At 35.5% G+C, this 27,753-nt stretch overlaps 1 protein-coding gene and 1 long non-coding RNA gene across 2 annotated transcripts in view; one reads left to right on the forward strand and one right to left on the reverse strand.

Moving 5' to 3' along the window:
* Nucleotides 1–26,132, reverse strand: part of LOC148951184 (angiogenic factor with G patch and FHA domains 1-like) — a 63,063-nt gene extending 36,931 nt beyond the window's left edge. The window contains exon 1 of the mRNA XM_089090704.1: nucleotides 26,113–26,132. The gene's annotated coding sequence lies outside the window, so the exon portion shown is untranslated. The remainder of the gene's footprint in view (nucleotides 1–26,112) is intronic.
* Nucleotides 26,133–26,490: 358 nt separating this feature from the next.
* The window catches only part of LOC148951185 (uncharacterized), a 101,245-nt gene continuing 99,982 nt past the window's right edge, over nucleotides 26,491–27,753 (forward strand). Inside the window, exon 1 of the long non-coding RNA XR_016141901.1 lies at nucleotides 26,491–26,626. This is a non-coding gene — a long non-coding RNA (uncharacterized LOC148951185). The remainder of the gene's footprint in view (nucleotides 26,627–27,753) is intronic.

Here is a 27,753-nt window from a genome sequence, read left to right on the forward strand (position 1 = left end):
TAGATGACTGTTTGTTATTGTAAGGTTAGTTTCCCTTGCTTCCAGATAACCTTCGACCAAACTGACTTTAAATTTATTTTCAAGACACCACCAACGTTCTCATAAAGTTGAATCAATGCAAGATTCGTTCACCACGATTTTTTTTTTTTTTTTTTTTTTTTTTTTGGGCGAACTTATTTTTGATTCTTCTTCTTATATTTAACAGCAGGCGGGGTTTTAAGTAACACTATTTAGCCCTTTTCCTTTTGCTTCACTCTGTGGGCTACAGAGCTACTGGCTTGATTGCCTCATATTTATTAGATATATTCAGATATCTTTCAGCAGATCTTTCGACTCTAGGAGTTCAAATATAAGATGATAGATGTCGATTTCTATACTCTGTGTGCAGGTATAGTTGGCTAGGCTCTTGGCTGATAGTTGGATTTTGTGGTGTTTGAAGTATTTTAACAGTTTAGAAAGCAAGGTATGTTGTGCAGACGTCAGCATATTACATTCAAATAGTCAATGGTCAATTGTTTCATTATTCATATTACAATGCCTGCAAAGAGGGGACAGGGGAATTGAACCACTTGAATTAGAAAGGTTATATGAGAATGCAAGGAAATTTAGTCCATTTGTTCCAGAACGAATTCTATGATAAATTTTAGAAAGATACTTATTGGGAAAGGGGGAAAGGATAGGATTAATCTTATTAAAATTATTATCTGATAGCCTCCATCGGTAAATATCTCTAATTGGGATTGGTCTCCCACTTGGCTGGTCAATATTTATAGCATTTTCTGCTATTTCATCAACCTGATGATTGCCACTTATGCCAGAGTGGCTAGGAATGTACTGAAAGTAAGTTTTTATGCCACTTGAAGCAAGATTATCAATAATAATGAGACAATGATAAGTGACAATGTCCAACTTATATTGAGGAGCTTAGGCCAGCAACTCAAGGCTTGATAAAGAGTCGGAATAGATGATAATATTATTCGAATTTTCAATCAAAGATTGGTTTTGCTTAAGGTGTTCTAATGCCATGATTATGGCATTTAACTCAGCAGACATTATAGATAAATTATTAAATAATCTCTCTCCCATTGCAATTTTCAGGTGAGGAAGGAAAACGCCACTTGCAACCTTCTCATTCATTTTTGACCCATCAACAAATATTTGGAAGTGATTTTTATAGGTAATTGTATTAAGTTCTGCAAATTTTTTCTGAACAAAAGCAATGGGGGTTAAATCTTTATTCCATTTTGAAAATTCAGTATTTATTATGGGAAATGACCAATTCCATGGAGGGGATTGGGGGAAAGTAGGTGCAATAGACTTTGCTGGTACAGGGAACTTAATTTGAATATTGGCATACTCATCTGCAATACCTCTATACATGGCTGGATTTCTTAACCAATTATGTAATGTGTGTGAGCTTTTTGATTCATTTCTTGTAAGATATTTTATCAAGAGAAAGCTACGTCTCTCCCTTATTGTTGTTAATCCACTCTCCATAAGCAGAAACTTGGTGCTTGTGGGTTTCCTAAGACCAAATATGAGACGTATTATATCATTTTGTGTTGTTTCAATTTTTTGCATCTGGGTCTTTGCACATGCACCATAGACAATGAGCCCATAGTCAATATGGGGTCTTATATGTGATTTATAAAACTGGAGTAAGGTTTTCTCCTTACAACCCCAGGGTGTGGAAAGAAGTCTCTTTAGTATATTTGCTTTTCTATAGCATTTTTTTATTGTGTTTGAAATGTGGAGGTGGAAATTAAGTTTTTGGTCAAGCATGAGACCTAGGTAATTAATATTATTATCTTCTGGAATAGTTGTTTTATTTAGAGTTAGTTTTGCATTAACATGGTTTCGCTTCCTGTGAAATTGGATTATTTTTGACTTGGTGGGTGCAATGGGTAAATCTGAATGTTGAGAGAATTTTTCAAACTGGAAAAGTGACTTTTGCAGATTTGACTGTGCTATCTGAAAGGTGTTGCCAGATGACCATAGCACCAGATCATCAGCATATTGTAGATTCGTATGGGGTAGGTTCATGTCCCAGAGATATAGGGCAAATAGGAGGCAACTGAGGACTGCTCCCTGAGGTAGGCCTTTGGATATTGTCTTTTGGGGTGAAGAGGCTTAACCAACACAAACAATGAAACTTCGCACTTATATGAAGGATTTAATAAAGGATACTAGCTTAGGAGGTACTCCAATGTTTGCAAGTTTATTTAAAAGGATTTGGTGGTTCAAATTGTCATATGCTCCTTCAAAATCTAGGAAAGCTGCCACTAGGATATTTTTTGAGAAAGATTCATATATTGCATTTGTTAGGAAAATGAAAGCATCTGTTGAGGAGTGGTATTTCCTGAATCCAGTTTGAGTGTGTGGGATCATGTTATTTTTTTCAACAAACCAGAGGAGTCTCTGATAAATCATTTTCTCCATTATTTTCCCCATCACAGGTGTAATCATTATGGGCCTATAAGACTCAGGGTTATCTTTTGGTTTATTTTTCTTTAGGATTGGTAAAAGGGACGAACATTTCCATACATTAGGGAACCTAGAAGTTGCCCAAGCGTGATTATAACAATTTAGCAGTTTTTGTTTGTATGAGGTTGTGAGATTCTTTATCCTTGTAGGGTGTATATTGTCATAGCTGCTGCTAGTTTTGGACCTAATATGATGTATTGCATTATTCAATTCCTGGATTGAAAATGGATTAGTTATGTACTCGGATCCTGGGCGTGGTTGGTAACTAGGGTTCATAGGAATTGTGTACAGTTTGCTTTGATTATTTGATGTTAGCTTATTAACAAAAAGAATTGCAAATAGGTTAGCCTTTTCAATATCATTGTCATAATGGGTATTATTATGTATAAGCTCATACAGGAGTGGGTTGGGAGAAGTCTTTTTCCCACATATGTGGCTTATGACTTTATGTATAATTGGCTCATGCGTTTCTCTGGAGAGATTATTTGCAAAATTATTCCAGTATTTATATTTAGCATCTATTATAGTCCTTTTTAGATTAGATTCTGCTTGTAATTTTTTAAAATATGTAGTAGGTGTTGGTTTTTTTATGAATTCTGTCCTAGCTGCCTTTTTTATCCTCCATTTATTTAGGCACTCATTTGTCCACCATGCTTTAGGAATTTGTTTAGGGAATATTTTCTTAGATGTTTTCCTGGGGATAGCATGATTAGCTGTATTTATTAGTAAAGATGTCAAGGCTTCAGCATGTGTGTCAACTGTTGTGTTAGAAATACATGAACTTTGGGTGAAACTTGTGATTTCATCATTTAGCGCTTATTTTGGAAAATAGACCAATTTGCTTTAGTGTTGATATATTTGGAGGTATGAGATGAAGTTTCAGCAGGTTCATTTAGGGAGCAAACTATAGCAAAGTGGTCTGTACATAGACTATCAGTTTTATTTATGTAAATTTTGTTCAAAAAATTTAAAGACACAATTTGTAGGTCAATTGTGGAGAATTTGCCACTTTTGGGGTTAAAATATGTATTCAGGTTTGGAGGGGTAGCAACAGCTAATTCATTATTATTTGAAGTCATATGCTCAATAAATTTACCAGCTTTATTTGCTGGTTTATTCCCCCACAAAAGGCTGTGGGCATTTAAATCACCACAAATAATGATATTTTTTAACATATTAGAATTATTTATATAATTAAAGAAATCCTTGGCATCTGTAGTTTGGCCATTAGGGTTATAAAAGCTTATTATGTAGGTTTTTAAATTATTCAGCCAAACACTTATACCAATTACATCAACATCATTTTCAAAATCTGGAAAATTGATGCCACAAAATTTTATATTATTATTAACTAATAAAGCTACACCACCTCCTTTTCTATCTGAAGATCTATCATTTATCAGGATAGTGTATCCCAGAGACTTAATTTGTTGATTTTGGGTTAAATGAGTTTCCTGGAGGCAAGCAATATTAATGGAATTATTATTCATAAATGATATTAGTTCATTAACTTATTTTCTGTGAGTGATCTTACATTCCATTGGAGTATAGATAAATGTTGTGTTGTTGATTTATTCTTCATATGACTGTGTATCAATGTTCAGCTTTGTTAAAAGTAAAGCAAGATCTTTTTTTGCTTGAATGAGCATATCATCTGGGATGTAGAGTTTTGCCAATTCTGCAATAATTTTTGTTTTCTGTAATTGATGTATGTTCATGGCCTGAATTGCATTACAGTTTAGAATGAATAAGAATATATTTGGGGATTGCATTTTTGGTAGTGCATCCTGTTTGTTGGTTAAGGGATTTATTCCTGGTAGTGTTTCTGGTTTGTTTCTTCTTGGGAGGGAGGGCCAGGCTGGCCTCATCTCACTGGAAAACGAGGCTTGCTGGCTTGATGATTCCTTCTGATCGGGCTTTGAGCTAGGGGGCTTAGAAGATATTGTTTTATATGGGGTGCTTGATGCATTTGGGGCATTTGACTTGGGGGTTTTGGTTGGTTTCATTACAGGCTTTATTTGGTATTGTTGGGCAGCATTTGCTTCCTTTGCTTCAAAGGGGTATGGGATGGCCTTCTCTGTTGATATTTGGAGTGTTAGAGCTCTTTTCTTGTATGCAAGGCATAGTGATTTATTTGTAGAGTCATGTGGGCCTTTGCAATTGATGCATGTAGGCTGAGTGTTGTTGCAAGTTGTCAGCTCTATAGGATGGAAAGATTTACAAGTACTACACTCTTGGAGAATTTCACTGCATTTGTTTGTTGCGTGTCCCAGTTTGAAACACTTCTGACACTGAATAGGCTTAGGTTTGTATTCCTTGTGTGGTTTGATTTGCCCAAATAGGAATAATTTTTCTGGGATATCAATTTTATCCTTTAGTGTGAATACACTATTACGCTATTACGCTATTATGCTATTACGGGTTGCCTCCCCGTAGTAGCATAATATTTGTAGGCATGAATATATAATGAGTCGGAGGTAATAGGCTTGAGATTGTCTGTGCAGGATTTCGACTCTTGTTGATAGAAGAGCATCGCCAAGCGCTGCAAACCATGTTGTGACCAAGATGTGCCCAGGATTGCACACAGCCTCCATTCTTGGAGGTCCCAGGGACGTCTTGCTGTTCGGTTCTAAGCCGGCTTAAGCACTTCGGTGTAGACTTGAGAAGATATGTGATCCCCGTCCTGCACTGGTCTCCGGGATCATTGCTTTTCCTGAGGCGAAAAAAATTTCAATGATTTAAAGAACATGAAGATTGGAACTTGGAATGTAACGACATTAAAAAATGACTATCGTATCGACATTTTGACTGACGAATTCAGACAATTCGAACTGGATCTATTAGGAGTTTCAGAAACTCTTATCCCAGGGGTGGGAAGTATGAAAATAGGTGATATAGAATTTGTTTACTCAGGCAGGAAGGATGGGTTACATAGACAGGGAGTAGGGCTCATGATGAATAAGGAAGCCGCTAAGTCTGGTTTAGGCTAGGAAGGTATTAATAATAGAATACTAATTGCTCATTTTATGACTAGTAAGTTCAAGGTATCAGTTATAGTAGTATACGCCCCTGTAGAACCGACTGATGGAAATACTAGTGACTCAGATGAATTCTACTTACAGTTACAGGATCAAATAGACAAGGTCCCACGTAGAAATATGATGTTATTGCTGGGAGATTTTAACGCCCAGGTTGGTAGAAATAAGGATAGATGGTATCCCAGCTTAGGTAAATTTGGTGTAGGAAAAGAAAACAGTAATGGATACAGAATTTTGCAATTTTGTAGGTATAACAATCTAGTTATAACCAATACGGTGTTTGGTCATAAAATGGCTCATAAGCTAACATGGTATTCACGTGATGGTAAGACAGCAAACCTTATTGATTGTGTTATAGTAAATCGAAGACTGGTTGGATCAATACAAGATACTAGGGTATACAGGAGTGCTGTTATTTATGTTAAAAGTAAAGATCACCATCTAGTAGTGTCAAGGGTTAATTTAAAGCTGAAATATCGGAAGGGTAATTACCTCCCGAGAAGTTATGATGTTAGTAGACTCCAGGATGAGAATTTGAGAGAAACTTTCCAGGAACAGTTGAATACTAAACTTGAGAGTTTAAAATTTGATAATGTGGAAGATGGTTGGAATAATTTTAGAAAAATAATTTGTGAAGTTGCTGAAGGTGTATTAGGGAAGAAAGCTAGAACTGCAGCTAAGAATATTAGTGAAAAAGCTTTAAGTTTAATAGACAGGAGAAAGGACTTATACAAGAATTATCTGAGTGATAGATCACATGAAAACAAAAGAAATGTAAAGAAAGTGGAGAAAGCCTTGAAATATGAACTAAGGAGGTGTGAAGTGGAGGCCATGGATAAAATTGCCGAGGATTTAGAAGATGCAGCTAGACGGCATAATAGTAAAATATTGTACTGGCACGTTAACAAATTGAGAGGTAGTAGTCAATCCGGACTTGTCCCAGTTAAAGATAGGAATGGGGTGGCAATTAGCGATAAGACAAAAGATAAAGATAGATGGGCCGAACATTTTGAGAATTTGCTTAACCGAGATAGAGTTGAAGGAAAAAATATAGATTAAAATGAAAAAGTTTTTTATACCTTGGATGTGAATTAAGATTTGTTTTTTTAGGATTAATTAGAAACAGTACTAAAAGTATTAAATAATAATAAGGCTCCAGGTACTGATAGGGTAGTAAATGAGTTTATTAAATATGGTGGCTCTTAGGTTAGAAATAAGTATTGGAGATTATGAATATGATTTTTGAAAAAGGGGAAGTACTTAATGATTTTAGGAAAACCTTAATTAAGCCACTTTATAAGAAAGGTGATAAAAGTGAGTGTGGTAATTATCGAGGCATTAGTCTGGTCTCTGTAGGTAGCAAATTGCTTAGTAATATGATACTTTTTAGACTGAGAGATGCCGTAGACAAAGTTTTAAGAGAAGAGCAGTGCGGTTTTAGAAAAGGTAGAGGATGTGTTGACCAAATTTTCACTCTTAGGTTAATAATTGAGAAGTGCCTAAGTTTTCAAACACCTATGGTCCTCAGTTTTATAGATTATGAGCAAGCGTTCGATTCTGTTGATAGAGAAGCTTTAGTAAAGGTTTTATCCTTGTATGGTATACCAGACAAATACATTAAAGTTATCAGTGCTGTGTACGAGAATATCACTGATGCAGTTAAGGTAGGAAGTGAGGTTAGCAGCTGATTTTGTATCGAATCAGGAGTTAAGGAGGACTGTGTCTCACCCCTTTTTCTATGTGTTACTTTAATGTACTTTGTCTTAAGGAGCACAGGAAAGGCAATGCGAGACCACGGAATCAAATGGGGAGGAAAAAGTCTCCTGGACTTGGATTATGCTGATGATTTAAGCATCCTAGATGAAAGTGTGAACAAAATGAATGAAGTTTTAGAGGTTTTGCAATTTCAGGGTGCTAGAATTGGCTTGAAAATTAATGTTAGGAAGACCAAGTCACTAAGGCTAGGAATAAGTGAAGATGAAAAGGTGATGTTGGGTAATGAAAAGATTGATCAGGTGGGCAGTTTCACTTACCTTGGTAGTATTATTAGTAAAGATGGTGGGAGCAGTGAAGATATTAAAAATAGAATAGCCAAGGCTCAGGGTGTTTTTTCACAGTTAAAAAAAGTCTGGAAGAATAGGAAGATAAGTCTACAAACCAAGATTAGAATCTTAGAAGCTACAGTGATGACAGTGGTCAAATATGGCTCTGAAGCATGGACGCTCCGAAACGCGGATGAAGATTTGCTAGATGTTTTCCAGAGAAATTGCTTAAGGATTGTTCTGGGTACCCGGCTGACTGACCGTATTTCAAACAATAGGCTATACGAAAAATGTGGTTCAATACCGCTTTCTAGGTCTATAATGAAAGAAAGGTTGAGGTGGTTAGGGCATGTTGTTCGGATGAAGGATGACAGATTGCCGAAGATTGTTCTTTTCGGCCAACCATCTAGGGCTAAACGGAAAGCAGGTCGTCCCCGTCTGGGTTGGGAGGACGTCATAAAGACAGATTTAAAGGAAATGGGAACTTCATGGACGAGTGTAAAAAGGGAGGCTTTGAATAGATTGGGGTGGAGGAGGAGCGTGCGTAGCTGTGTTGGCCTCAGGCGGCTTGGTGCTGCGATGAGTTGTTAGTAGTTAGTAGTAGTAGTAGTAGTGTGAATAAGAAGGATCTACTAGTTTTTATGCCAGTAGAGTTAGGTTTTCCAAGTTGGGTAACATCCTCAACTGGGATTGTGTTTCCAGCCCTATCTGAGAGGCCTTCTTTTAACTCCTGAGTAGATATCTCTGGGGGAACATTAAAAACTACAATTTTTGTTGGTGATTGTTTTGGGTTCCAATTAGATGCAATAATTGGGATATTCAGAAGGGATTTAAGGTTAATTACTGTATCTGCTGATTTCTGATCTTCTACAGCTATTAGCAGGGATCCATCACGGTTAATGTTAAGAGAGAACATTGATTTTAGCAATTTAAAAATTGCAACTCTTATTGCAGTGATCATTTTTATTTCAAAGTGGGTAGTGGGAGTAATTTTAAGGTAAATTCCTAAGTTTTTGGAGGGAGGATCCTGGGCAGGGAGAGGGGAAATGCTTTTAATTGGGGAGATTTTTTTCCTTTTTTTAGAGCTTCTAGAGAGGACCTCTTGAAACCCATTGTCATCATTTATGGTTGCATTAGGATCTACAGCTGTCTATGCCGGATTCTCCGAATTGGGTCAGCCATTATAACTTTCATATAATGCGCTTGACCAGCCAAGATGGGTATCTTTCACTATGGACTTTGACGTGGTATCTGGAGGGACGTTTTTTTTTGGAGGGCTTATTAACATTGCCGCTTGGAAAAAGCTTTAAACACAAAAATAAAACTAAAACAAGAAGGGAAAATAGATGATATCAAACCGTCTGCACTATACTATGGGGAGGATAAACACCACAGTATAGCCCTGAGGATGACTTGAGCAGGATAGGTTTGGTACAACTGCTGATTAGAAGCGATAATAATCACAAGAAAATATATTTCGATTTTCTTATAAGGTTGCTGTTGTTGCTGAATATTGAAAAAATTAAGCCTAAGTTACACCCTAAGTTCGAATTCTTCTTCTTCTTCTTTGATTTATACGCAACCCGCACTATCCTCAATTTCCTCTTGATTGCCCTTTCGTTCCTGAATATAATAATGCATTTAATCACAAGAAGGCTAAGTTTAGGTATTTTTCAAATAACTCTATGAATGGAAATAGGCTATTTTGTTTCTCAATTGTTATCCGTTTTCGTCTTCCTAGGTACCCAGCATGGGAACGGCTGGGATTACATCCAATAAACCCCCAATGAGGAGCTATTTGCCTTTCATTAGAATATACAATTATCATTATTTTTTCATAAATTCACGTGATAACTATCCTTTAAAGTGTATATGGTTTAAAGGGCCTGTGAATTTGCTGCTATAACTTTATAAAATCAATTTTTAACAGACATGTTGGGGCTCTGGCCCTTTTCTTTGAAGATAAATGACCCGTTTCCTTTTTGATCACATTTACACACAGTATAATTTCAGAGGATATAATTTCAGAGGATATAATTTCAGAGGAAATTCTCGTTGCCAAGCCAGTAATCTCAATAGAAGCAAACTTTCAGGCTAAAATATATTTCTGTATGTTTGACATAGGCCATTAATAGATAATATTATTCAAAAGAAGCTAGTGGTTTGAACTTTAATTTAGCGGATTGGCTAGAATCATTCTGGGGACCAACTCAATACATGCTTGTTTTGTGCTAATACAGTGAGTTTGTTTTTAGTTTGTTTCTAGACTGCAAAGTTTATTTTGAGAGTTCGTTTATGGAGTTTGTAGATACATTTTTTGTTGGGGTTGACATTTAAAGATTAAAAGGGGTTACTTTCCCAAACCGTGTGAGATTATCTTTCCCAAAACCCAGGCAGGGTAGAAAAAGAGTTTTCGAGAAGTATCGTCATTAATGTATCGACAGGAGGGTCCGTTTACCCTCCAAAGAGGTGGTGACACCGGTTGTGGCACCCTTGGCCAAAAGTTTAGCCCTTGAAAAGGTAATATATGTTTCACACACATACTTGCAACACCAGTGCGCGAAGAAATTGCAGAACCCTTTTAAGCGCTCAATCACGTTACTATACTCTAGCGGAAACACGAGCAGCACTGGTGTGTCCTTAGAGATCAAAGAGTGGTAGCCTACAGTATACCATATCAAATATCTGGTAGCCCCAAGGCATCCAGTACAAATAGTGGTGGCTCACAAGCTTTCCACATCAAACAGTGGTGGCAGTCAATTAAGGAAAGCTATCAGGAAATAGCTAAAGGATTCCGCGTTTTCTAATGATACGAGTTAATTTAGCCTACTGTAGTAGGCTATTAAAAAATTGCACAGAAAAAAGACAGAATTAATTAAATTATTGCAGATTTTTATCTGAATGTACGTAACCTAGCTAGATTAATAAAATCTTAAGAATCAATATAAGAGGCGACGGAATAGCGTGAGAAACACAGCCCGCTAATTAAAAAGAAAGAATTTGTCAGGAGATTACGAGAAGTAAAGTGCTTTGATGTATTTGAAATCATTACTCGTTGCTGATAATTTGAAATAGTTTATTGCGAATCGTCAATTTTGCTGTGAGGCAATTATTGAGTTTGCTACAAGTGGTTGGTTAATTGATTAAGTGATATTACTGACAAATATCGTGCGTATGTTCGTATTAGTTGAAAATTTGACTATACTATTGAAGAGAGATAATGCCAATTGAGCAACAAAATGTGCCGTCTTCCGGAATCGAAGAGACGAACTACCTCAAAGAGCTCCGACTCAAGTCATAATATACAAAAATCGAATGTTGAAAAGTTTATACAGGAATGGATAGAAAGAGAAAATCGTAGAGAGGCCGCAATAAAAGAAAGAGAGAAAGAAAGAATAGCTAAAGAACGAAAAGAATAGGCCAATAGAATAGCTAGAGATGCAGAAGAAAACATAAATCAACAAGAGTTTAAAGAACAACGATAAGTCTAATGGAAGCACACTAACAATGTTTAATTGGTTGTAGTTACTATTTAGTAACTATCAGTTGCTACAGTAAGAAGATAAATATTCCCTTCCCCAATAGCAAATCCTATATGTAAACAACAGGAAAATCCCGTTCCCCAGGGGCTGTGGGGGTTATGTCATCCCCAGAGGCATAGTTATTGGACCTTTCAACTATGCAAAACAAAATCTTGATCTTCAAATTTTGTTTGGATGTCTTAGGGGAGAGGGCAGTAAAAATATCACATAGCTGGAGGATTGGTTGTTATCCAATCACCTGTAACATATGGAAAAGGCACTAGAACTTTTAATTTAGAACCAAAAAAGTCTCTTCCGAAGTTCCTATGACAACTTCAGGAACCATAATGAAATTATAGTTCCTCAGGTGGCTTCGATGGTTCCATCTGATGATTTTAATGCCTTTTTCCAAAAATTTTGGCAGCCTTGAAAGGCTCCTAATATGACCCAATGTTCTGCTAAAGGTTGAAATCTGTAGAACCCACTTTTTCAGATATTTATTTAAAAAAAAACTTTTTCCACAAAATAAGTTTTTCAAAGAAAAGTAAAGAACTATTAAACCAAAAATGAGCAAAAATAAAATCAAATAATCTCCCAAACGTGAAACTACCATAAATCAGCATCGATAAATAAATGAAACCCGAAACAAACAGAAATTACAATAAATAACCAAGTCAAACTCAAAACGAGCAGATATTAACATGAGTAGGGCTCAAAACCCCTATGCCTTCCCAATGCCTGAACATAATTTGCACTTTACTGAAAAAATATAAATGTTTTTACTTTTATAACTTTAATAAATAAATTAGCCTAATATTACCATTTTGATTACTAAATGTCGGTAAATGTATATTAGGCCGAGAATGCACATTCATTTGTATTTTTTTCAGTAAAGTGCAAATTATGTTCTGGCCTTGGGAAGGCATAGGGGTTTTGAGCCCTACTCATGTTAATTCCTTTCTTTAACGCTTTCTATAAAAACTTTATATGTCCCCAGGGCATAACTTACAACCCTTGCCCTGAGGGCTGTAGGGGAATTTCCTCCCCAAAAATATAATTTCTATCAGGAAATCAACTATGCTGAACAAAATGGCTATCTCAAAATTTTGATTGGATGTGTTTCGGGAAATGGTGGACGGGGAAGGGGCTGTAGTTGCCTTCCGATCACTTTCGACAATTAAAAAGGGCACAAGCCACTCCAACTTCCAATTGAATGAGCCCTTTGCGAAGTTTCTACGACAACTTCTTCAATACAAAGTGCCCTGGTCTAAAGGAAAAAATAATAAATACTACATTTTGCCAACATCGTTCTTATATGCCCCCAGGGCATGACTTAAAACACTTGCCCTGAGGGCTGTGGGAGAGTGTCCTCCTCAAAAACATAATTTCTATCTGGAAATTAACTACGCTGAACAAAATTTGATATCTTAAAATGTTGATTGGATGTGTTTGGGGAAATAGTGAGCGTGGAAGGGTATTAGTTGCCTTCCAATCACATTTGACTATTAAAAAGGGCACTACCCATTTCAATTTCCAATTGAATTAGCCCTTTTTGAAGAATCTACGACAACACGTTCTATAAAAACTTATATGCCCCCAGGGAATAACTTACAACCCTTGCCCTGTGGGCTTTGGAGGGGTTGTTATCTTCAAAGATCTAATTTTCAGAACTTTCAACTACGTTGAATAAAATGGCTATCTTAAAATCTTGATTGGATGTGTTTGGGGGAAAGGTGGGCGTGAGAGGGGTGTTAGTTGCCCTCCAATCACTTTCAACTATTAAAAATGGGCACTAGCCCTTTGAATTTCCAATCAAATGAGCCTTTTTTGAAGTTTCTATGACAATGCTTTCTATAAAAACCTTATATGCCCCCAGGGCATAACTTACAACCCTTGCCCTGAAGGCTGTGGGGGAATGTCCTCCTCAAAAACATAATTTATATCTGGAAATCGACTATGCTGAACAAAATGGCTATCTCAAAATTTTGATTCGACTTGTTTCGGGAAATGGTGGGCCCGAAAGGGGTGTTAGTTGCCTTCCAATCACTTTCAACTACTAAAAAGGGCACAAGCCACTCCAATTTCCAATTGAATGAGCCCTTTTCGAAGTTTCTACGACAACTTCTTCGATATGAAGTGCCTTGGTCTAGAGGAAAAAAATAATAAATAATACACTGTGCAAACATCGTTCTTATATGTCCCCAGGGCATAACTAAAAACCCTTGCCCTGAGGGTTGTGGGGGAGTGTCCTCCTCAAAAACATATTTTCTATCTGGAAATCAACTACGCTGAACAAAATGGCAATCTCAAAATTTTGATTGGATGTGTTTGGGGAAATAGTGGGCGTGGAAGGGGTGTTAGTTGCCTTCCAATCACTTTCGACTATTAAAAAGGGCACTAGCCATGGGCGCCCATATGGGGGGGCAGGGGGGGGGGCGCTTGCCCCCCCTGGCTGAATGATGCTGCCTTATTTTTATATTTTTGTTATGAGTTTTCTATTATATAGCATTAAAAGTTGCAATTAGACGAAGTTTGCCCCCCCCCCCCTGGAATTCAGCTTATGGGCACCCATGGCACTAGCCACTCCAATTTCCAATCGAATGAGCCCTTTTCGAAGTTTCTACAACAACTCCTTTGATACGAAGTGCCCTGGTATGGAAAAAAAATAAATAAAAAATAATACCTTGTGCCAACATCGTTCTTAACTTAGGCAGCGCGATTGCGCTGCCTATGATGTATGTTTTGTTGGTCCCTAATCTGTATCTTTACCCCATTTTAGATTAGGAAGGTAGGTAAAGATTTAGAGACTGACATTTTGATCACACTTATGAGGTGATTTTCCTCAGTTCTGGCAGCACAATAGCGCTGCCTAAGTAAAGAAAAGAGTAGGTGGTACATATTTTCCATTTATTTAATTAACCTTTCACCGAGCCACTTTGTATGGAAGAAGTTGTCATAGAAACTTCAGAAGAGGCTCATTTCGTTGAAAATCGAAAGTTCTAGTGCCCTTTTCACAAGTTACAAGTGACTGGAGGCCAACCAAGGCCTCAGATATGTCTCTTTTTTATTCGCCTCTCCCTAAAGACCTCCAATCAAAATTAGGAAATAGAGATTTTATTCTGCATAGTTGAAAGCTCCAATAACTATACCTCTGGGGATGACTTAAACTCTTCAGCCCCTAGGGCAGAGAATTTTCCCTGTCAAGTTTAAGTTACTATTGGTCTTACAGTTCTAAAAACCTAGCAGTTAAAAAAAAATAATAGAAAATAAAAAAAAACTTGCTCTATAGCAATCTATATTTCCCTGTGAAAAACCAACTGTTTATGATTTAGTTCATATGGATATTTCATTCGCCCTGCATTGGGTAATAGGCTCATACATTCATGAAATCTTCAATTATGAGAACGTATTAGTATAGATGAGGTAGCATTTTCACTTGCTGAATTTTCATTTGCAATGCTTAGAAAACAAACAGATTTTACAGTATTTATATTTTTTTTGGGTCATACATTATACAATTAAAACTCAGGAAGGAATAATAATTGCATAGAAGTACAAAGAGACAGGCAAATATCATTGTAAAAAATTTTGGTAAACATTGATGCTGATGCTGATATTGGTAATTATTGATGCTGATGGTATATCTAAAAAGCATCTAACTCCCCAATGTGCTGAACTTGTGTCACATCTTGCGCTTTTGTTTCAAATGTGCTTGGCATCTTCTGTTGTCCCAGAAAGCTGTTTGCGTGGAAGCGTGACTTCAATTTTAAAAAGAGGTAAACCGCCAACAGATTACTCTTCTTACCGTCCAGTTTCTGTTTCTTGCAATATTAGCAAGGTCTTCGAGTATATTATTTTACCTAGTCTAATTCAAAATATTTCTTTCTTTGGTGAAAATCAACTTGATTCCAGATCTGGTGTGGGGTGCCAACATGCTCATCGTGTCCTTTCTTCTATTCTTCTTTCTAATTCTTCTAAGGGTAAAGGCGTATATCTCTGTACACTTGATCTTTTAAAGGCTTTTGACTCTGTTGTTCATAACCAACTTTTCTTTTCTTTGGCTTCTTCTGGTGTTAGTTTTTTGGTTATTTACCTTCTATGGTTTTCGTATTCTAATTCTTACCTCCGCCTGAAATCTTCTCCAGAAACAACTATGAAAGTGCTTCGAGGCGTTAGGCAGGGAGGTGTTTTATCACCAACCCTTTTCAAAATTTGTATTTCTACTGTTCTGGAAAAGATTTCAGGCACTTATTTTTCTGGTTCTACTGATATTTCCTACATTGCCTATGCTGATGACATTCTGTTGATTAGTTGTACTAAATCAGCTCTTTCTGCAATGGTTTCCTTAGTTTCTCAGTCTTTCCTAAATATTGGTCTATCCCTGAATCTTGACAAGTGTGAATTCTTATCTTATAATCTGTCTTCGTCTACTCCTCTGGTATGTAATGAATTTTCTGTACTTTCTGTCTCTTCCTTTCGGTGGCTTGGTATTACTGTTTTTAATTCTCTAGCTCTTTTTCGTAAACAGATTGTTGCTGATTCAGTAAGAAAAATTCAGTTCAGTTATTCAAAAATTGGAGCAAACCACTTTTTCTGATCATTCTGTGCTTTATTTTTTAGGTGTTCATTCTGTTCTTAAGCTAAAGGATTTAAAAAAGATTAAAGTTACATATTTCAAATTTTGCAAATTTCTTCTTTCTCTGCCACCATGGACTAGAAATTGGTATCTAGTTAAAAATTTCTATGTTAGAGATGTAACTCAAAAGCTCGGTGACCTACACAAAAAGCTTTCTGCTGATACATTTTGTAATATTGGCCCTGACCATGGTCTTTTATAGTTCTTTTCTTAGTTTAATGTAATTGCTAGTGTTTGTTGATGTTCTTTTTTGTTATTATGTTTATACTCCACTTGCACTACTTATTGTCTTGTAGTTGTGGGTAATAAATGATTGATTGATTGATCAAATTATCTCCACTGTCTTACAAAAAGATTTCCCTTTTGTTCTTCGTACTTTTGTTGTTTGAGATGGAAAGGCAGTGTGGTCTTCGTCGCTATTTTCGTCTTGCTTATGGGGAGCAATTGACCAATGATATCTTTTACTTTATTAATTTAGGCAAAAAACATGCTAATATCATTAACCAGCAAAAATTATTAGAATCTTGTAAAATTGAAAATCTTATTCCCAAGTCTTTAATATTCAGATTACACTAAAATACCCTGAAAGAAGAGCAATTTTCTCACACACTACAATTTAAAACATTAACCCACCTCATTAAAGACAAAAACACAAAAGATATATAATGTACTATGAAATGAAATACTTAAAAAAAATAATATTTGAAAATTTGTCATCTGTTGATTTTAGCCAGGTTGATCGGTTGGAAAGAAATGTTTTTAGCCATGATCTCAGCTTATCAAGGGAACGACTTAGTAAGAAATTGGAAAACATCAGATATAAATTTTCGAGAAATAGCCCTACTTACACTCTAAGTTTCACTCCTGGACCGGCTATTGTTAATCTATCCTCTAGAACGCTTGAACCAAAGGAAATTCAAGTTCTCGAAAAAGGTCCAAAATTCTCTTTTCTTCCAAGACATGTCCCTGTGGCAGATTTAATTTCTGCTCTAGAATCCTCGGTACACAAATTTTATACATCTATACCCAACCCAGATGAAGTTAGGGCTAGTCTTATAGATACCCTTTACAATAATCAAAAAAAGATTAATTTTCCCGCCAATAAAAAACCAAATAATTTGTATGACATAAAAATACTATCTAATTTCCGTAAAGATTCATCCATTATTATAACTAAAGCAGATAAAAGCAATTCTCTGGTTGTCATGGATACGACAGATTACGATACAAAAATTTATTCTCATTTAAATGACGAGACAACATATAGAACTACAACCCACGATCATACTGATCAATTTGCAAACAAAATTATAAATGAATTAAAAAGTTTAAAACAAAATGGTAAAATTACTCCACAGCTATACAATAAATTTGTCCCCCCTGGTAGCTTTTGCCCAAAGTTTTATGGTCTACCAAAATTACATAAGCAAGGCATTCCTTTAAGGCCCATAGTAGCTTGTACGAAAGCCCCCACCTCCAATATTGGGAAATGGTTATGTACAGCCTTTAAACCTTTGCTTTACTCTCAAAAATCATATATATGTAATTCGGTAGATTTAGTTGAAAAACTCAAAAACGTAAATATCTCATAAAATACAATTATAAGTAGCTTTGACGTTGTTTCAATGTATACAAATATTGATGTCACAGCATCTTAACATTTATTAGAAAATAAAATCACTGAAAATTGTCACTTAATAGACGCTTCAGCAGCAGGAATAGATTGTGATGTCTTAATGACCTTGGTTAAACTCTGTAACAAATACTCAATGTATTTCCAATTCCGCAATTCTTTTTACCAGCAAATTAAGGGCTTAGCGATGGGCGCTCCCCTCTCCGGGTTACTGGCGAATATTTATGTGGAAAATATTGAAAATTGGGCATTAGATTCGTATTTTTTGAAACATATCTTTTGGGGACGGTACATGGATGACGTAATTTCACTCTGGAACTATGGGGAAAATGAGCTTAAGGGTTTTTTAGATCACCTTAATACATATGATAGAAATTTACAGTTTACTTTAGAAATTGAAATCGCAAATAAAATCCCATTCCTGGATGTGTTAGTTATTCGTAGCTTTGATAAACTCAATTTTACTATTTATAGAAAACCAACACAAAATAATAGATATTTGCATTTTACATCAAACCACCCCCTCAAGTTAAAAGAGCAGTCGTAATATCCCTCGTCGATCGCGCCCTAAATATTTGTTCTGATTCCCACATCACAGCAGAATTAAACTTTATCAAGGACATACTTTTTGGAAATGGGTATCCTATGATATTTATTAATAATGTAATCAACTGTAGACTGAAAAGACATTCCCGTAAAATTAATGATAGCTTACCAAGTGAGATGTCTGACAAGCCCTTAAATATAATTTACCTCCCCTATATCCCAAAAATCACTACAAATCTTAAAAAAGTTTGCACGAAAAATAATCTGCATGTAGTATTCACAAATAATTTTAGAATAATAAATTTTCTAAATTCTGGTAAAGATAAAACCCCAGTTACTCGCCAAAGAGGGGTCTATCAAATACCATGCGATTGTGGCAAATATTATATAGGTAGAACACACCAGAATTTAGAAAAGCGCATACAACAGCATAAAGATGATATTGTCAAAGCTTTAAATTCTAATATTTCCACTGTTTCATCTGATTCTGCATTAGGCAGCCATATTTTTGAAAATCCTAACCACAATATACTTTTTGATGAATCTGCCCTTATTAGCAATGACCTAGGCATAAAGCAGGTAGTACGAGAATCAATTGAAATCAGACTTAAGATTAATAATAATATTTCCTTAAATAGGGACTTGGGGGAATATACACTAAATGCTCTATACACAAATTTAATTAAAAACGATCTTACAAAATATTTTAAAAAACCGATAGACATTAACACAGAACCAGTTACAAAAAGACCTTTGAGGTTAGCTGCCAAAAAGGCTGGATTAGCAATAAGAACATGTTTTTAATTTATTTTCTTTCATTTCATTGAATCGTCTTGTTTTACCTTACTTTTTATCAGTCCTAGTTGAACTTCGCTGAAGTAATGATGCTAGGATTGTTTTGAAAGAATTTCCACTTTTTTGGTTTTATTGGTCGCATGTTGTTGTGAGTCTTTTTTCTTTTATATATTTTTGTATTGCTGAGGACGGCCCTTTGACATATGGCCAAAATATTCTTTAAAATTATCTACACTGTCTTACAAAAAGATTTAACTATTGTTATTCGTACTTTTTTTGTTTGTGATTGATTGATTGTTAGAAGTTATTTTTTAAATACAAGATTATAAGATGAGCAATGCATTGCTATTTGGGTAACAGAAGATTTGTGTTTTGGGTAAAAGCCTTTTGGCTGCAAACGCTACTAATGACATTATTACTGCGTCAAATTCGAAAAATAATTTTCTTGACATTTGCCTTTTATTAAATTTTCTGAATCCTTAACAGTTTAACTGTTTACTGCCCCCTATCCTAATGCTTGGATTCGTTTATGTGCCCCCTCCCTCGCCACAATTACAAAAATATAAGTAAGATAATAGTAATGACAAGCCCCTCTGGAAACAGAATTCGTTTTTTACTTCCAATTTGTTTTTCCATAGTTTAGTCTACCCATTTCCTCACTATTCAATCTTTCAACTACAATTATAAAAAACAGTATTTGAAAATGACATCTCCTTAGTTATTATTACTAATTAATTAAAAAAAACTTTCCGAGAAATAAGTTTTTCAAAGAAAAGTAAAGGCCATTTTAAACTTAAGCTCAGCAGATAAAAAAACCCTTTAAAATTCAAACTTAAAACGACCAGAAATTACTATTAAAGAATAAATGAAACCCAAAACGAACAGAAATTAAATAAACAATGATAGCAAAAATATACAACAAGTAATAATATAAATGAATAGATAGATCTTAAAGCGAGTAATGCTTAGATTGAATATGAAAATCAAGCTTAAAGCGAAAAAACAATTTTCCTATTGAAGTAAAAATGAAACTTAAAACAAACAGAAATTAAATAAATAATCAATACAAACAAACATGCAATAGATATTAATGTAAATTAATAAATAAATCTTAAGACGAGTAAAACTTAAACTGAATATGCAAATCAAGCTTGAAACAAACAAAAATTACTACAAACAAGATTTTGGGTATGACCTCCTTCTCTCACTGTAAAAGTCTAAAATCTACTGTATCATTGGCGCTTTGGGTTTTTGGTTTGAGTTTCATTTATTCTTTAATAATAATTTCTGGTCGTTTTGAGTTTGAATTTTAAAAGGTATTTTTATCTGAGCTTAAGTTTAAAATGGCCTTTACTTTTCTTTGAAAAACTTATTTTTAGGAATTTTTTTTTAAATTAATTTTTTTTCGTTTTTGATTGCAAAAAATTTTAATTTTTTAAAAATTCCTTATTTCAAAATCAAACTTGAAAAAAAATCAAATATTCATCAAAGTTACAAAACTGGTATCAAAGTAACAACATTAAAGTAAAAAAATGGGTTTGTGTCAACCTTGGAGTTTTTACTGTCTGATGTTTGAACTATTTTTAACAAAATTACTATCTCAAAATTTTTATCGAATGGGTTTGGGGAAAAAGGGCGTGTGGGGACTAATTAAGCTTTGGTCTCTTTTGACTCTTTAAAAGTGATCTAGAACTTTTTATTTTCAATCAAATGAGCCCTCTCTGAAGTTTATACAAGTATCCCTTCTATAAGAACCATATATATCCCATGAGTATAAGTTAAAAGGCTTGTCTCTTTGCCCTGGGGTTTGTGTTGACTCTGGAGTTTTAATATCTGATTTCTTGAACTATTTGTAACAAAACGGTCACCTCAAATTTTTATTGGATGGGTTTATCCATCCGTCTGAAACAAAATAAGGTTTAATGTGAATGTTTTTCATTGGCTACTTTTTCAATATTTTCTGAACAGATTGCCATAGGTCAATTCTCTACATATGTATTGATTCATTGATTTTAAATAACTTATTTTTTTCAAATGATTAATTAGTTATGAAATGAATTATATTACACATATTAAGTTTGTACAACATGTGTTGACCCCAGAGTTTTGTTATCTGACCCTTGATTATTTTTTTTACAAAATGGCTACCTCAAAATTTTTATCTGATGTATCTGAGGGGGGGAAGGGCGTGAGGGAGGGGCTAGTTGCCCTTTGATCACTTTTGCTCTTAAAAACTGAACTAAAACTTCCAATTTCCAATCAAATGAGCCCTCTCTGAAGTTTATAAGAGAATTCCTTCCAAAACAGCTATATATGCCCCCTGGGTGTAACTTATGATTAATTGTTATATATAATTATTATAACTAATGATTAATTAGTTATAAAACGAATTATATTACAAATATTATGTTTGTACAACATGTGTTGACCCTGGAGTTTTCGTTATCTGACCTTTGAACTTTTTTTTAACAAAATGGCTACCTCAAAATTTTTATCTGATGCATTTAGGGCGTGGAGGGGGGGGGGGGGATTAGTTGCCCTCTAATATCTTTTGACTCTTAAAAAGTGATCAAGAACTTTCAATTTCTGATTAAATGAGCCCTTTCCGAAGTTTATGCAAGCATCACTTCCATAAGAACTATATATGCCCCTACAACATTACTCATAATGCCTGCCCCCTGGCCCGGGGGAGGGGGGGGTCAACACAGGAATTTTTCTTATCTGACCTTTGAACTATTTTTAATAAGACGGCTGTTATAAAAAATTCATTGGATGGGTTTGGGTAAAAAAGGATGTGTGGGGGGGCTAGTTGCCCTCAGATATATTTTGACTCTTAAAAATTGAACTAAAATTTTCAATTTCTAATCAAATGAGCCCTCTCAGAAGTTTATACAAGCGTCCCTTTCATAAGAACCATATACGCCCCCAGGACAACACTTACAACGCCTATCCCCGGGCCCCTGGGGGGAGTTTTTGTTATTTAATTTATGAACAATTACCAAAAAACTGGCTATCTTAGAATTTGTAGCGGATGGGTTCGGGGAAAAAAGGTGTGGGGGGCTGGCTAGTTGCTCTTAACTCTATTGACTCTTAAAAAGTGAACTAGAACTTTCCCCTCAGGTGTGAGTGGAAGCATATACGAGCCATTTCCTCAATGCTGATTCCCAAATACCAAGCTTGCTTCTGACCTAGTAGATCAACAATTGATCAGATATTCACTGCCTTCAGATAATGGAAAAGTACAGCAAACTTGGCTGCAGCATCTACCACTTTTTCATAGACTTCAGACAAGCTTTTGATCTCAAAAGGAGAGGTCTATGGCAGATCCTTCTTCACTTTGGCATTCTATCCAATCTGATCTCTTTGATCAAAGACATGTACAAGAAGTTCAGAAGCCACATCATGACTGGAGAGGGACTTACAAAAAGCTTAAAAACCTCTACTGGAGTGCTACAAGGTTGCCTTCTATCATCAGAGCAGTTCAATCTCTTCTGACATGAAGCCCTCTCACTCAGACAACCTGTCCAGCACCCTTGTCAGAAGAGTAGTGATAGATAAACTAGCATATGCCACTGATGCAGACCTAAGAGTCAAGTCCATTCAAGACCTTCAATCCTAGGCTAACAGTGTTCACTTCCAACCTCTACTAACCTCTTTGGGATGGCCATCAACACCTCAAAAAACAAAAGCCATGCACTGCTCATGCAAGCCTAATTCACAGGTAAATCTCAGCCTTCAGCTTGGTGGAGATATCATTGATTGGGTGGAAGACTTTACCTAACTAGGGAGCTTACTTATTTCTGAAACCAACCAACTCAGACATCAAGAGATACCTGACACTTGCAAACTCCAGTTTTAAAGCCCTGGTGCCCATCTGGAGGAATAAGAATTTATCAACAATTCTCAAAACAAGACTTTTCTACTCCCTCATTATTCTAATTGCTATATATCCCTGTGAATCCTGGACACTTAAAACAGATGATCAGTGTTGCCTATCTGTCTTTGAAACCAAATCCCTGAAATACATTACTGGTATCACCTACCATGACAAGAGTCTCCAACTTCAAGCTTCTCCATGATCTGAAAGTCAAACTCAAAATACTAGATAAAATAAAACTACAACAACTGAAATGGCTAGGACATGTTCAATGCATGGCTAGCACTTGTCTTCCAAAGACAGCCATTGATGGATGAGTAAACAGTTCTTGAACCAGAGGTTGTCCCCTGAAGAGATGGAAAGAAAACCTTTCACCCTATAACCTGCCACAACTCCTTTACCTAGTCAAAAGCAGAAGTATCTACAGGAGGCATATAAATGAACTGTTAAAAGAAGAGGCCCCAAAACCTTCAAGGGTGGACAGGGCTTGAGTCAATTTTAAGTCAATTCAGAAGATCTAATAAAAGGCAAGTTGCCCTCTAATATCTTTTGACTCTTAAAAAGTGATCAAGAACTTTCAATTTCTGATTAAATGAGCCCTTTCCGAAGTTTATGCAAGCATCACTTCCATAAGAACTATATATGCCCCTACAACATTACTCATAATGCCTGCCCCCTGGCCGGGGGGGGGGGTCAAAACAGGAATTTTTCTTATCTGACCTTTGAACTATTTTTAATGAGACGGCTGTTATAAAAAATTCATTGGATGGGTTTGGGGAAAAAAGGATGTGTGGGGGGGCTAGTTGCCCTCAGATATATTTTGACTCTTAAAAATTGAACTAAAATTTTCAATTTCTAATCAAATGAGCCCTCTCTGAAGTTTATACAAGCGTCCCTTTCATAAGAACTATATACGCCCCCAGGACAACACTTACAACGCCTATTCCCCTGGCCCTGGGGGGAGTTTTTGTTAACTAATTTTTGAACAATTTCCAAAAAACTGGCTATCTCAAAATTTGTAGTGGATGGGTTTGGGGAAAAAGGGCGAGGGGGGCTGGCTAGTTGCCCTTAACTCTCTTGACTCTTAAAAAGTGAACTAGAACTTTCCCCTCAGGTGTGAGTGGAAGCATATACGAGCCATTTCCTCAATGCTGATTCCCAAATACCAAGCTTGCTTCTGACCTAGTAGATCAACAATTGATCATATATTCACTGCCTTCAGATAATGGAAAAGTACAGCAAACTTGGCTGCAGCATCTACCACTTTTTCATAGACTTCAGACAAGCTTTTGATCTCAAAAGGAGAGGTCTATGGCAGATCCTTCTTCACTTTGGCATTCTATCCAATCTGATCTCTTTGATCAAAGACATGTACAAGAAGTTCAGAAGCCACATCATGACTGGAGAGGGACTTACAAAAAGCTTAAAAACCTCTACTGGAGTGCTACAAGGTTGCCTTCTATCATCAGAGCAGTTCAATCTCTTCTGACATGAAGCCCTCTCACTCAGACAACCTGTCCAGCACCCTTGTCAGAAGAGTAGTGATAGATAAACTAGCATATGCCACTGATGCAGACCTAAGAGTCAAGTCTATTCAAGACCTTCAATCCTAGGCTAACAGTGTTCACTTCCAACCTCTACTAACCTCTTTGGGATGGCCATCAACACCTCAAAAAACAAAAGCCATGCACTGCTCATGCAAGCCTAATTCACAGGTAAATCTCAGCCTTCAGCTTGGTGGAGATATCATTGATTGGGTGGAAGACTTTACCTAACTAGGGAGCTTACTTATTTCTGAAACCAACCAACTCAGACATCAAGAGATACCTGACACTTGCAAACTCCAGTTTTAAAGCCCTGGTGCCCATCTGGACGAATAAGAATTTATCAACAATTCTCAAAACAAGACTTTTCTACTCCCTCATTATTCTAATTGCTATATATCCCTGTGAATCCTGGACACTTAAAACAGATGATCAGTGTTGCCTATCTGTCTTTGAAACCAAATCCCTGAAATACATTACTGGTATCACCTACCATGACAGAGTCTCCAACTTCAAGCTTCTCCATGATCTGAAAGTCAAACTCAAAATACTAGATAAAATAAAACTACAACAACTGAAATGGCTAGGACATGTTCAATGCATGGCTAGCACTTGTCTTCCAAAGACAGCGATTGATGGATGAGTAAACAGTTCTTGAACCAGAGGTTGTCCCCTGAAGATATGGAAAGAAAACCTTTCACCCTATAACCTGCCACAACTCCTTTACCTAGTCAAAAGCAGAAGCATCTACAGGAGGCATATAAATGAACTGTTAAAAGAAGAGGCCCCAAAACCTTCAAGGGTGGACAGGGCTTGAGTCAATTCAGAAGATCTAATAAAAGGCAAATTGTAATAGAGCAAGTGTTTTTTTTTTGTCATTTTTTTGCAAGAATCTTAGGACTGTAATACCAATAGTTGATGGGAAAATTATTGTTAGTGTCATTTTCAAACTTTAAAGTTTTATCCACAGTGAAAAAGTGACAAAAAAGGTTAAAAATGTCCTTTTAGCAGCCCTTGGACCTTTTGCACTAAAACCTGACTTTCTACCATTTTGCAGTAAAAACTTGTAAGCCAGTTACCATAAAAAAAAACTGTGATATTTCACAGAAAACTTGTGATGGTGGCAACATTATTTTAATTTTCCCTAAAAGCAACAATTAAATTATGAAAGAGCATAAAAAAAGGCATCAAGTGAAGCATTTACTTTTATCCAAGCAAAATTATTTCAACAACAGCAAATTGATTCAATTTTAAATGAAATAAATCTAATTTAAAGTTCCCAAGACTACCCTTTCCACACAAAGTGGCTGGAAAAAAAAGGAGACTAGGTATTAGCCCAGGAGCAGTCCAGTACATAAGGAAACATGTTAAGGGAACAATTCTTACTTCATAATATACAGAACAATTGTAGGTCAGTTAAAATATTTTGCAGATGGAAAACCTTTATTGGTAAAATTCTAGTGGGCCACATAATTAACTAAGATGAAACTGAAAACCTCACTTTATGCCTTTTTTATGCTCTTTCATAATTCAAGAATTGTTTCTTGGACTAATTGCATCCTGAGCCCTAAAAGGGGCCCCAAAGGTATTTTATATGAATAATATAAGAGTATAAAAAAGCATCAAATGATGTTTTCACTTTCATCCTAGCTAAATTATATGGCATACTGCAAATTTACCATAAAATTTACCCACCCACCTCCCTAATCTGCTAATATATACCCTGAATTGGAATATAACCTGAATTGTTGATGGCAAAGTTTTGAATTGCAAAATTCAGTACTATTTTTGTCAACAGCATTCAAAAAACTTAAATGATAGGAAAATGGTTTATATTTTAGTTGCCTAATAAAGATATGATTTGTTATAAATATTTATTTTTGGAATATGTTACTCTTGAACAACCTATTTATAAACTAGTGATATGTATTTAAACACTTTTCAATAACTTAACTGGTGTTGATTACTTCTTTGTATGGTTAAAAAAATGAAATACCTTTGGGGCCCTGTTAAGGGCTCAAGATGCAACTAGCCCCAGAGCCAATTCTTGAATTACAAAAGAGCATAAAAAAGGCATCAAACAATGTTTTCACTTTCACCTGAGCTAAATTATGTGGCCCACTAGAAATTTATCCCTTTATCTTCACTTCTTTCACTGTAGTACAATTTTTTTTAACAAAATTCTGAAAATAAACATGAATTTCACTACATTTTCTGTTTTCAAATAATCTAAATTTGTAGCTAGACATATCAATGCCACCTAGTTAAAATATATTGATAGAAAAATACTGATAATTTAGGTTGAGTAAGGTTAGGTTAAGTTAGGTTAGATGGCACTTGGGTGTTTGTTTATAAAGGATTTTCAAAATTCAAATAGACACAAATATTTAAAAATGTGCTAGAAACCAAGAAATACAAGGAAAGAAACTACTGGTTCTCTAACCATTATCAAGAGATAATAGCTCTCTCCTGCAAAATATGATAACTAGGATTATTCTGCATATTATGAAGTAAGAATTGGGTACTTGTCTATGATATAAACATATTCAAGAAGTGTAGCTTAACAAATGTTAATAAAATAAAACAAAATATGATGAAAATAATATGCTTTAGCAACAAAATTATGAAAACTGCCACAAATAATTATGGAAGGGGACTGCCAGATCCCATAACCTAAAATAACCTAACCAAAATACCAAAAAGGCTAAATATTTAGTTTAAAAAAAAAAATCTATTCTCAATGCACCAAAGGTTATTGTCTGGCATAGACAGCATGAAAACTGGGTATTTGCAATACAAGTTCTTGAGTCTGTTTTATATTTTAGACAAGTACCAAGAACAGTTTTCTTAACAGGTCATGTAGGCCTACTGGACTACTTCTAGACTTACACCAGATTATAATACATGGAAGATACACATCCCTTTACTTAGGCAGAACTATCTCTGAAACAACATCAATTCCCCTATTTTATTCATCTGTTATTAATAGGAGGTGGTAAAGTTCTACCAAATCATATTGAGTAAGGCTAGGAATAAAGTTAATACACATTTTGTTGCCTTTTTTATTCTTATTGAGAATATAGTAAGCTTTACTATTGTTAATGAATTTCAGCCCCCCCCCCCTTTAATATACCTAACCTCACCCGGAAGTGGCCTATATAGGGGGAGGGGGGCGGAAATTCATTTCCGATAGAAATGATTATTATATTTGTAATCAGCATAAAAAAAGGCATCAAATGGTGTATTCACTTTATTTCTAACTCAATAATATGATTTGGTAGAACTTTACCTAGGAGGCAATGTATAGCCCAAGTGTACACAGGCAATGTTCTCTTCAGAAGAGTGGTAACTTCAGGATGTTACCCAAATTAATCCCAGATTTGAAAAATTTACCTGTTTTTATCCAGATAGTTTAATTTGAAAAGCCTAATAGAGGCTTAATCATTACTGGCAACATAATTGGAAAATAAAATATAATGCATTAAAAAACACTTTTTCTTCAGATTCTTACACAGAAAGGGCATTTCCACGCTTTCAAAATTTTGCCTTTGTGAGCTATGTAATTTGCAAGAATACTTCATTTGGCGGAATTTCACCAGTTTGTGTACTCGTAAAAGTAATTTTTGAACAATTAAAA

The sequence above is a fragment of the Artemia sp. Qi Xiang Cuo genome, chromosome 6 (assembly GCF_049724085.1).
Source record: "Artemia sp. Qi Xiang Cuo chromosome 6, ASM4972408v1, whole genome shotgun sequence".
NCBI lineage: Eukaryota > Metazoa > Arthropoda > Branchiopoda > Anostraca > Artemiidae > Artemia > Artemia sp. Qi Xiang Cuo.